Consider the following 12,328-nt stretch of genomic DNA (forward strand, 5'->3'; position numbering starts at 1 on the left):
TTTAATACTCATAGGGCATTCCTCATTGGAAGACTACCTGCCAATGTAAAACTTAAAATCAGGCCAAAAAATACATTCTAAAAATGGAAAAAAAAAAAAAAAAATCTGGAAGGTTTGAGATTTTAACGGCCGCCCAGAAGGGTTCTATACTCTCGCTGAGCTCGCAGTCTACCAGTCTCCTACTAAACTTCTTTTTTTTTTTTTTTTTTTTTGTCTTTTTAGCTTTATTATTAAGCATCATTTTCTTCGCACTTACTCCGTATACAATTCAACAACAAAATTATAAAAATTTCAACAGCAGTATAGCAGCATATGTTTAGAATTCTTGTTGCAGCGTTAAATGTTGGCATAACATTGTCATACTTTTTTCACTCTTTTCTTAGTTCATCAAATTAATATTCAGTTTTCTTAGTAAGATGGTTTGCATACCATTTTTTTTTTCTTTTTTCCCCTTTATTTTTCTTTTTTCCCCTTAGTTTTGTGTGTTAACTTCATTTATTAAATATAATTTTTTTCTGAGTTACGTCATATAAAATTCAATTCAACATCAAATTCAGAAAATATTAAAAATCAGTGCATAGAATTTCCGATATGCATTCTCGCGCGCTCGCTGAGGATAAACATGTTTTATTCCGTACAGTGTTGCCACTGCTCGCTTTCAAATCGTTGAATTTGGTAATCAAATATTCATTAAAAGTTTACAAAATATGAAATATAAAATTCGGGCTTCCGGGTGCACACGTTCGGTGGAGGAAAATGTTATTCAAGGTTAGATGGCTCTAAGCACTGTCGTTTTTTTCACAATGCGAAGAACATACTACGTACATACATACAGATTTTTCATTACTCAATTTCTTTAAAAATAACACAGGGCGATAATATTTGGTGACAACAGTTTGAAAAATGATTCTCCGGCGATGCAAAATCCCATTTCGAGACTAAAAGCCCTTTCGGGTTAACGCTCTTTAGGGCTTAAAAAAGACTTAGCTTGCAGTAAATGTTTTCAGAGGAAAAATATATATATATGTAGAAATGTTTTTGCTCCTGAAAAAGAAAGACAATCTGAACGCCTTCAAAATGGAGACAGAGTTATTAAAAATCTACTTCCAAACTGAGATTGTTTTTACTTTTTTGTGTAAAGTAAAGGAAGTATTGTACTCACGAAACATTCCGGGTATCATATTTTAACGAAAATATCCATTTTGACCGCTTTGGAACCCATTTGAACGATGTTTTTGCGTGACATCTGTACATACGAACATAATAAAGGACTCTTTTTTCCCCCCAAATGGATTATATAATTGGATTATAAATGGGCTCAGAAGACAGTTTTTTCGGGACGTCTGTACGTACGTATGTATGTATGTATATATCTCGAATAACTCAAAAACGAGTAGCCTCAGAACGTTGAAATTTTGTATACGGGACTGCTATAACATGCAGCTGTGCAGCTCCCTTTTTGGTTGCAATCGGCAGCACGATATATATATATATGAGATAAAATATGTAAATCAGCTTTTATAATTTAATTTAGTAGTAGTCTCTTAATTCTTTATTTTTAATTTGGGATTTCCTTTTTATTCTAAAAATAATAACAACATTTCTAGATAGCGCCATTTCTAGATAAATCTATGGCACAGAACTTGCGTAACGTTGATGACGTAGCTAATTGAGAACTAAATTCAGAATTTTGAGAACTGAAACTTTAATAACTTAGACCAAAACCTTTCTCTTAGCAGACTACATACTTCTAGCTGTCTTGCTATTGAGGTCATGGGTGCTGCTTTTCTTTCTAAGGCTATAGTATTCGAAAATGTAAATTTCTGGAAATAGGCACTATTTGAGTACCAAGTGAATTGTGGCCACAAATTCCAATTTAAATAAAAGAGGAATTTAATTTGCCTCAAGTTTCCTTATTCATTATGGACTAGCATTCTACGCAATCAAAATTCTTCCTCTTCAATATGGATCCACGTTCTACGTCATTAACATTTGCTACTATGCCTTTTTCTAATTTTTCGCCACCAATATTGTAAAGTCCCCTTTTTATTACACACACTGTAACACACACACACATATATATATATACAAAAAAAAGTAAGAAATTTAGAACCCATTCTACACAAAGACCCAAAAAAGAGTGAAATTCAATGCTAATAAATTTCAAAATATTCAAAAAATACAAAGTGAGAATTAAAAATACATAGAATTAAAACCTAAAAATAATAAATACCTCAAAAATTATACCAATACCAAAAAAATAAAGAAGATGAACTCAGTTAGATCTGATGTAACGTTATCAAGAGGAGGATAAATCAGACCCAATTACAATCCCCTTTCCCCTTTAAACCTTTGCATTTCTGCATTCAAAATTAACTGATGAACTATTCTACAGTTTTTTAAATACAAAAATTCATCCAAAAATTTTGAAGTCCTTCTCAACGCAAAGGAAAATTCAACGTCAAACCAATAAAAGTAGATATTTTTACTAAATTTAAAATTGAAAAAATAAAAAATAATCTGAGAACATGAATTAAAACTTACTCAGAGGACAAGGTAAGAATCCGGTAGTGAAAAATAGTAAACACATCCAAATTAAGAAAATCTCAAGTTTGAATAATTATTTTCTTATTTCTTTCAATTTTAAATCCAGTGAAAATATCTAATTTTATTGATTTGACGTTGAATTTTCCTTTGCGTCGAGAAGGACTTCAAAATTTTTGGGTGAACTTTTATATTTAAAAAACTGTAGAATAGTTCATCAGTTAATTTTGAATGCAATGCAAAGGTTTTCAAGGGGGAAGGGGATTGTAATAGGGTCTGATGTATCCTCCTCTTGATAATGTTTCATCAGATCCAATGGAATTCCTGTTCTTTATTTTTTTTTTTTTTTTCTGGTAATGGTATATTACTTACAAACTTAATGGTCAATTTTCAGCAGCACATTGCGCGAAAATACTTTGAATAATTATATTTTTTATAAAAACATTTTGTTATATATGTATACCAATATTGTTACCTGGTTCGATGTGCATAGTTTTTTATTTTATTCTTTTTTTTATTTCTATTGATAAATTGTGCACTTTTTTTGGCTTTAAAAGTGATTGAATTATGTTGTTCTTATATTCCGGTTAAGTTTTTTATGCCTTTAATTAATCTGCATGCAATAGTTGTATAATTATCAACAGTTTAAAAGCTGTTAAAGTGCTACTAAGCTAAACGAAGAAGCCGTTTGTTTATATTTGCAACTCTTACTAGAACAGTCAGTTAAGTCAGCTGTTGCACCAACATTTTTGCCGAGTGGGACCAAAAACAAATTTTCAGTTTTGTGCACCGAAAAATCTGCCTTCTTGCACGCCGACCGAATTTCTGGATAGAAACTCTAATTTTTATTCTAAAAATTGTTTTTTTAAACTTTATTTGGTGTTTTGTGTTTTTCTGTATTTTACAATTTTTAACGAAAATGTTTTGAGTTTTTATGTATTTTTTCCTTGCCGCCGAAGTGAAAACTGAATTGATTGAATGGGAAATATATCTCTAATGAAATTTGGGGAAATAAGTTTAAATGAAATGCAGCAAAAATGTGAGCATAATTTAATAGGCTGTACAACGAAGTCGTGGTGTCTCCATCAGATTTTTAATTTAAACGAAAGTAAACTACTTAATAATTAATTAAATATGTAAGAATTATTTGAAAGACATGCTACTCTAAATATTCAGTATTTTGCTGTCAATACAGTATCTCAATTTACTAAGCGTAATCAACAAAAATGTCTTGCAGAGACCGAATATAAAATAAATATGAATTCGAACTTTTTTCTTATACGATATTATTAGTATTGTTTATGTATGTCTTTTAAAAATTTAGTGAATTTAATGTAGAATGAGTTAAAATTTATTTAAAATATATTTTTATTTTGATAATAAGATTTTTCATTTTTTAAAGGTTTAGGCCTATCGGCTGTTTTTAGATCCCGCATGCAGCCTGAGCCTGCGTGCAATTTGAGTTTTAGTCTACTGCGCAAAGCGCAAAATTCTTGAAGCAGCTTCTAAATAAAACTTTAGAGAAATATTTCTTTGTCTACTAAACATATGATTCAGGAATTTGATCAAAGTAAAATAGCTTATCCTCAAAACTTGCAAAATGGTCGTTGACAATTCTATGCTACGTAATTCTACCAGAAATTTCCGTTAGTGCTACGGTGTTATTGGTAGCTATACGTTAGCGCTTATAAGTCCGAAACAAAAGAAATATACTTCGTGATATTACTGCACCTTTTCCTAGATACGTTATTTCTTTATCCAAACAGCAAATAATATCTTTTTGGATGTTATGAAGGAAATCTTAATTGTTTAATTTTGAGTCAATGTTGAGTGGCTTCATCCTCCTGCTAATTTATTGCAGGTTTTTCCGTTTTACAAACGCGTTATCGTTTTGTATACAAACTCTTGGAACCAGGATAGTAGCTTCTTAGTTGTTTGCTACGTGACGTCATTTCACATTATCGTCTTCTGTCATCGCAATGAATTCAATTCTTATCTCGTCTCACTTCAGAGCCTTTAAAAACGCATAATGTTTGAGACTGCGAAGGCATTTGTAGTGTTTTAAACGCGTCAACACTAGCAACTGCGACTTTCGCATGCAGAAGGTACTGTTACTTTTTATATTATTTTTCACATTTCTAAGTAATATTACTGTACATTCTCTGTTCATAACATACTAGTATAGTGCTTAAGCGAAAAAAAAATCAAACCTCAAAATAGAATGCAACCTGTGGTTTGTTTAAATCGTTGAATTTTCTATTTTCGAATGCTATTAATTTGGTTATCATTGTCTAATCTGAACTGTAGAATTTCAATTATATTATCATAAATTCTGGTATATGCATTTAGTGAGAAAACACGTATTGTAGTTCAAGATTATATGAATATTTCTTGAAGTGAAAAGCTTGGTATGGTACAAATCTATTTATAAAGTAATAACGATTGTAATATTTCTAGAGGTTAGAATAAAGAATATAGTTTTTTATATTTCTTGAACATGTTCTTTGGCTGGTAACATATCAAAGTTTGTAGGATTTTATGTTAATTAACTAGTTGTTATGATTTTTACATTTATGTCTCCTTTCCGTAGCCCTCACCAGAATACAAATTAGTTGTTGCATTTATGCCAATGGTTTGAATGTATTAGATCAGCGGTCTTCAAACTTTGCTGACTTGCAGAATCCTTACAGCTATAAGCTTTTTTTTTTCGGGAACTCCATCCCATCCTTAGAAAAATATATTTAAAGTAAATTAATATAGATATCTTATGTACAGACAATTAAAGTATTGTACATGTTATTGAAGCATTTTAGCATAATATTAATGTAACTTACTCATTAACAGCATTAACTTATACTACAGATGTCACTTACTCTTGCATTATATGTGACATGAGTGTGCTTGCATTTTTTTTTTTTTTTTTTTTTTTTTTTTTTTTTTTTTTTGCGCAAATTTATCTATAGTTGCATTTCATATTCTATTTGTTTCCTTGTTTTGTTTTTGTTGCCAAATAAGATGAAGAAAAATCTTTCACTTAAATGTATTGTTACGAATGGCGTTCAATTATTTATAACTTTAAAAGAAAGTTCTAGATATTCTGCATGAATCTAGAACCAAAAATTTAGAAGCTGCTCTTACTTAAATTTAGATTTTAGCGTCGAATCTGTTAATCTATCAGTAAGTGTTTTTGTTTCCTTCATTGTTAAACCTTCTGATATATTATACTACACGAACATTTTTTTAAAATCCAATCATGCTTTGTTTTTTCTTCTGGGGAATATTCTTCTATATTTTTCTTCAGTTGAAAAGATACTCCATTGTATAACTATAAACACTGTCGTCTAAATTCAACTCATTTCCCTTTAGAAAACTGTTAAGTTTTTCATTCTCATTTACATATGGCGACCACATGTTAAGTTTTAAAACCAATCTGCAACTAAGTGTATCGTTATACTCGTACTTTTTAGTTAATAAACGCTAGTCAGCTACTGTGGAGTGCTTTATCATTTTCTTTTCGAATTTTTATTTCTATGCGGAACCCTTTTTCATGGAACTCCAGGGTTTCGCGGATAGGTTTTTTAGATTTACAGCTTTTTATAGCCTCGCCTTGTAGTTACGTACTTTCGTAAGCTCTGTCAAAGTTATTTCAGCTTTAGCATCTTGCTAGCTGTCGTTTAAAATACGCGCCATTAATTATCTTGAGGCAGCTTAAATAGACAATTTTGTGTGTATTCTCAGACTACGTTGCCTATATTTCAATTTAACTTCTTATGTTGTTTTAAATACACGAAAATAGCGGCTTTTCATCCGTAGCACAAGTAATACTTTCTGTTCATTTAAAGAGTTAAATATAATGCTTAACTCTTTTACGACTTAGTTATTTGCTTCAGACTAAAGTGATAATTGGCTTTGCAGTTTAGTAGGGTCTACAGGATATTGAAATAAACTTCTATACATAGAAAAACCCTACACGTTTGCAATTTCTCATACATTTTCCCGAGATACTTCCTTTTTCGGTACTATAAGTAGATTAGTTATCCGTAATTAAATCGACCACTTTCATTGCAGCCTATTATGTCTAGATTATACCGAGATAACCGGACTGGTAACGCATTCTGAGATTGTTTTTTGCGTCTTCAAATTGCTATCTGAAACTGAAGACCACATATCAAACATACCATTTGGAAGATAATATATTGGGTTGGCCCCGATGTTCAGGCTTTTTTTTAAGTGAGTGTTTGCGCAAAAAATAAAATGTTTTGGCAATGTGTTCTATGTTATTCAGTAGAGAATTATATGCTTTAAAAACACTGAGTTTAATTCTTTTATGATTAATATTTTTTGTTCTTTTCATGTCATTAAAACGAAGTGTCAAAATGACACACATATGCGCCTCTTCCCCCCCCCAAAAAAGGAAGCTTTTTCGAAAACCTTTTGCTGTTTGCGTTTAATTAGGGTGCCAAAGCCACAAAAGCTGCTCGAGAGATTTATGAAGTGTATGACGAAGAAGGGATGCCTCAGAGGACGGCTCAAAATTGGTTTAAGCTAGTCAAAAACTCTTATTTCTACCGTCGGAGGCACTGAACATTTTGGCGAACATTGGGAAGAAGTTGTTAAGACCAACGGAGATTATTAATTGAATTGTTATTCCTTTTTTGTTTATTTTTATAGAAACTTGAATAAAGAAAAAATCTTTAAAATTTCTGATTTTACATTTTTTAACACTTTATGTGTTACCATTGTTTATTAAATATCAAGTTCTTCACACATAAACCATAAAATTCAGTTCAACAGCAATATCACAAAATAATTTTAAAATGAGCATTTCCGACATACAGTCTCGCGCGCTGGAGATAAAAAAGATATTTTTTTCGTACAGTGTTGCAATTGCTCGCTTTGAAATCGTTGAGTTTGTTAATCAAAAATTCGTTAAACTGTTACAAAACATGAAATCGATAATAAAACAAATTCCAAATTTGGGCTTCTAGATGCCCATATTCGGTGCAGGAGATTACGTTATTCAAATTTGGATGGCTCTAGGTACCGTCGTTTTATCACCATGCGAGAAACATACATACATTTATGCAGATGCTTCATTATTTAATTTCTTTAAATATAACACAGAGCGATAATATTTGGTGGCAACAATTTGAAAAGTGAAACGGACATTTAATGTTTTCGACGAGAAATTCCAAAACGAAATTAATAGTCCTTTGGGCTAAAAAACCAGAACTTGTAGGCTCAATATAATTATCATATAATACCCATCAACATAACCATATATCATCAATATAATACCCAATATAATCATCATTTTCAAAAGAAAAATGAAGCATTTACCTTTTGGAGAGGGAAAGAGTGTATCACTATATATTCGCTGTTTTCGCAAAATATCGGATGTAAAAAAAGTGCCCCTTTCTAAATTCATTTAACAGAAATGGAAATTTAACTGGAATTCGTTTAACATCTCATCTCGCCATTTCTACACGCACAATCTATTATAAATTCTGCTTATTTCGGATCCTTCTGCAATTTTGCTTCATATTTTAAAATCACGTTTAAATTAGGTAGTTAAATGAAATAAATTTATTCTAAATTAACAGACTGTATTATTTATGCGAGATTTTATTTAATTCCACATGGGGGGGGGAATCGTTTTTCTGAAATCTAGAATAAATTTAGTATGTAACTTGAGAATTTTCAGTGGAGCATTAAAATAAAATCAAGAGAAATAATTACTCCATTCTAAAAATTACTATCAGGTAAAATGCGTATTTTTGGGTCGAAAATATATCTTAATATATGCCAAATATAAAAAGATAATTAAACAGAGCGAGCTAGCAGATAGTGTATTACCCATTCAAGTGAATCGCATACCTTTCGTAGATGAAAAACTTTAATGACCTAGTTATGATTTGAATACGTAAAGACCTAATTTAACTCAACAACTTGTACTTTATCTACAGTAATTTTAATTTTTAATGATTACATTAACTTTTTTTTTTTTTTTTTTTTTTTGTATTTTAATGCATCTCTGGAAGCTCTAAACAAATCTCATTTATTTTCAAAAAATGAATACTTGAACCAAAAGAGCAAATAGTTTTCATAGAAATGAAAAATGTACTTCTTTACAAATGTTTTAAAACTAATTTGATTAATTTCTAGAAGTTAGAAATGCGTTTAATCCCTTCCGGTTTCCAACAAAATATTGAATACGAGATCAGTTTTCTATCAGACATCATAAAACGGAGCTTATCAGCGACCCTTAAGACAGCTGAACACATACAATGTTGTTCCTCTTTCCGTTTCTGTATAAACTGATTATTACGTGGTTTTCCGGGTGTTTAATGTAAATACGAGTACACTAGTAAGAGCTTGCTACCTATAAAATTTTCTACTAAATCTATCTCCCTGCAAAATATAGTTACCATGTTTCCTTTATTAATTTAATTTTGCTTTTTAAGGGCAATTTATAATATGTTTTACGTCTGTAAATCGTATTTGTTAAATCTGAATATAAGAGATGCATTTTAAGTTTCCTGTAAAGTTTAAAAAAATTACCTTCAGCCAGTTTTGTTTCCGTAGCTTCCGTAGAGATTTTCCTTCTCCTGAGAATTTTTTTTAAATGCATAGCACCAAAACTACGAAAGATTTATCGATCATTAAATCCGCTACTCAATCTGTGCACCACTTTTCTAGAAAACCCACAGCTAATAATTTTTACGCTGTTTAAGCAGATTTAAATTTACTTTCTCAAATCAACTTATTTACGGAGAGGGAGAAAAAAACTGCTCCTTTCTAAAGCTTTTAAAAAATTATGCCACACCACTTATAAGGAATTATTTCTTCAGATCGGGGTGTCATACAATGGGTGTCATATAATGGGAAGAAGTAACTCAGAAATCAATGAAGGTTTTTCTATAACTTTTCAGAAGATTTTCGCAGCCAGTTAAACCATGACCCCTGTAATAAAAGTTTCAAAAACTTGCAAGTGTAATATACTACTTACTCTCTTATCATTCATAATATTGTTACAAATGTTTTACCTACATAGATGATTTTAGTGCAATCATATGTGAAATATTTGCTGCGTAATATAAAATGAAAAATCTAAAAAGCTTTGCCGGAAAAGTAAGAATACAGGGCAAGTCCGTTTAACATTAAGTAAATGGGTATCTCGGTAATTTGGCGAGATATCGCCAAGCTGACAACGGTTTTGGCGAATTATTTTATTGCCAAATGTGGCAAGAAATTGCCAAAAGTAGCCAAACGTGGCGACATTTGGGTCCAATCCTTGTATCACCGTATAGTTGAATAAATGTAATTGATTATTATATTAGCTGCAACGTAATTCGACCCTCATATTGCTTTCCAGTAATTTCGAGGAGCAGAAAGTACAAGAAATATCTCGGCGACCGGCTGAAAACTATATAAGGCCGGAGGGAGCATCTTTTCTTAGCTATTGTTGTTGCGAGTTGTTAGTTCAGGGAATTGAGATATTTCCGGGTTAGCTTTCTCTTTAGCTGCGCTTTATATTGCGTTGTGCTTAACGTTCTTAGTAATTTGAAGTGTAACTACTGATTGCACTCTATGATACTGTGAACAGCTGTACCAGTATTTCTGTGGAAAGTTCCAGAACTTTGAAGTGTTTAATTTGATAAAATTTTATTCACTTATCATGGAACCTATGTGCATTCAATCTACTACGAACCCGTACGCACGCAACAATAGCTTTGCCTTAAGTGAGAGATAAACTATTCATACTGAAATGTAACCAACTCATATAGGTGAATTATGTAATTGACTTCACTTATCTCTATACTTCACCACTCTTATTAGATACAATTGAGTCAATTTTATGCACCGGTGCTCAAAATTAAAGCATAATAAAAGATAATTATTAAAATCAAATTAAACTACTGTTAAAAGCAAAAGAACTCTTAGATGTAATCATAGAACAGTTATATATAATAATGTTCAAAATTAAAGGAAAGTTAACATTTACAAGTTAAACATGTTAAACATTTACAGGACACACACACACACCAATATATGTCATATTTTGGCAGTCTGGCACAGGAATGAAGAAGATTGGCATCTAAAGATGACAAAGAAGTTAACTATTTTGATTCCACATCTTTATTCAGTTCAAATGGCAGATTATTATTCTTTTAGGTTCTCCAAAATTACATATGCAATAGTAATTTAAACTAAATAGGATTAACGTTAAATTTACTGCGTCATACTATTCACACAAAGGGAGACAGATGGGAAGAGCGGCAGCAAAGGTCTTATAGCAGCAGAAGGAGAAAGCAGTCTGACGAAAAATGGCGCGAACTCTGCATTTATAGTAGCGGTTATATAACATGCCAGAATGTTCTCGAAAGTACTGGTCTAGACTCTAGGGGGAAGATCCTGAAATTGCGGAAAGTTAATTAGAGGTTCTGAAGATCTGTTCGCGTAGAGCAAAGCCATCGTATTTTTTATATTTTACACACACACACACACACATATATATCATACATATATCACACATATAATATCACACATATAATATCACACATATCAATATCACACATATAATATCACACATATCAATATCACACATATAATATCACACATATAATATCACACATATCAATATCACACACGTATATATATATATATATATATATATAATTTATTTACTAAAGAAATATTGATTATATTATCTCCTAAGATTAATTTTAATAGAATTATCTAAAAAGAGTGAATGAATCCATAGCTAGTAAGTACAGTTTAATTCCGAAAATTGTTTTAAAGTAACTTGAATGTATATTGTTAAAAATGTTTAACGTGGAGTTGAATTAAATCATGAATAACAAAATTTCAATTGTAAAAAGAAATTAAATTAAAAGCAAGTAATCATTGCCATTGATCAGAAATTGCTTGACTTTTCAAGGGGAACAAACCAATTTCCGTTCAATGAACAATAATTAAGAAATAAATACGAAGGTTTTTCGTCCTTTACTCAAGTAATAAGGCGATGCCAAACTGGAAATTTAAGTTAGGCTAAATATTTCCGTGAATTGGATCAAGAACCAATGCAGAGCACCAAAGAACTCATTCTGATTAAGCATTTTCGTTAATTCAATTTTGAGTGAAAAGCAATTTATGCAGTAAAATTGGTAAATTACTTGAGTAATTGTCCCCCGACACCTTCGTGTTTATGCATTTTAATTCAAAACTATTTGTAAAAAATTAAACATTGGAAATTGGCATTATAAAATAGAACTAAAAGTAATTGAAATAAACATTAGAAACTTTCGTTGCTACTAATTTAGGGCCTATTAAGATCAAAAACCATTCTTCTAAACATAACTCGCGAGAAATTCGGAGGAAGGAACTGGCACACTGCTACTAACCGACTAAAACATCCTAGCCAGAATATCCTTAAAGAGTTTTATTTCAGGAACTACTCATGTAAACCTCATCACCATGCCCATTGTGGAAACATCACTTCAATTGTGAAACTACGCGCGATTTCAAAACCTTTGCCATAGATATAAACTGGTGCAGTGGTTTCTTGCCATCCTCACAGATAAGTATATCTCCATTAAGGAAAACGGGACAGAACAGAAAGAAGTCCCAGTTTTGATAGAGAGCGCCTCAGAAGGACAGATCTGAAGATCTTCCACCTTTCTTCCTCAGCTGTCAAAGTACTCGATCGAACGTCTTGCTCACCAGAGTTTAAAGTGTCCCCATGCACAGATACTACACATTTACAAACATCCATGCCTTCTCC

At 31.3% G+C, this 12,328-nt stretch overlaps 1 protein-coding gene across 2 annotated transcripts in view; it reads left to right on the forward strand.

The window, feature by feature from the left end:
* Positions 1-12,328, forward strand: part of LOC118203919 (uncharacterized) — a 98,769-nt gene that overhangs the window by 26,429 nt on the left and 60,012 nt on the right. Inside the window, exon 1 of one of the 2 annotated variants that reach the window (XM_035376226.2) lies at positions 4,498-4,649. The exons of the other annotated variant lie outside the window; for it this stretch is intronic. The gene's annotated coding sequence lies outside the window, so the exon portion shown is untranslated. Of the gene's footprint in view, positions 1-4,497; positions 4,650-12,328 lie in introns of those variants that run through there. 2 annotated transcript variants of the gene reach the window in all.

Source organism: Stegodyphus dumicola, chromosome 12 (assembly GCF_044657685.1).
Source record: "Stegodyphus dumicola isolate Sdum_Otavi_A_Nest chromosome 12, ASM4465768v1".
Lineage (NCBI taxonomy): Eukaryota > Metazoa > Arthropoda > Arachnida > Araneae > Eresidae > Stegodyphus > Stegodyphus dumicola.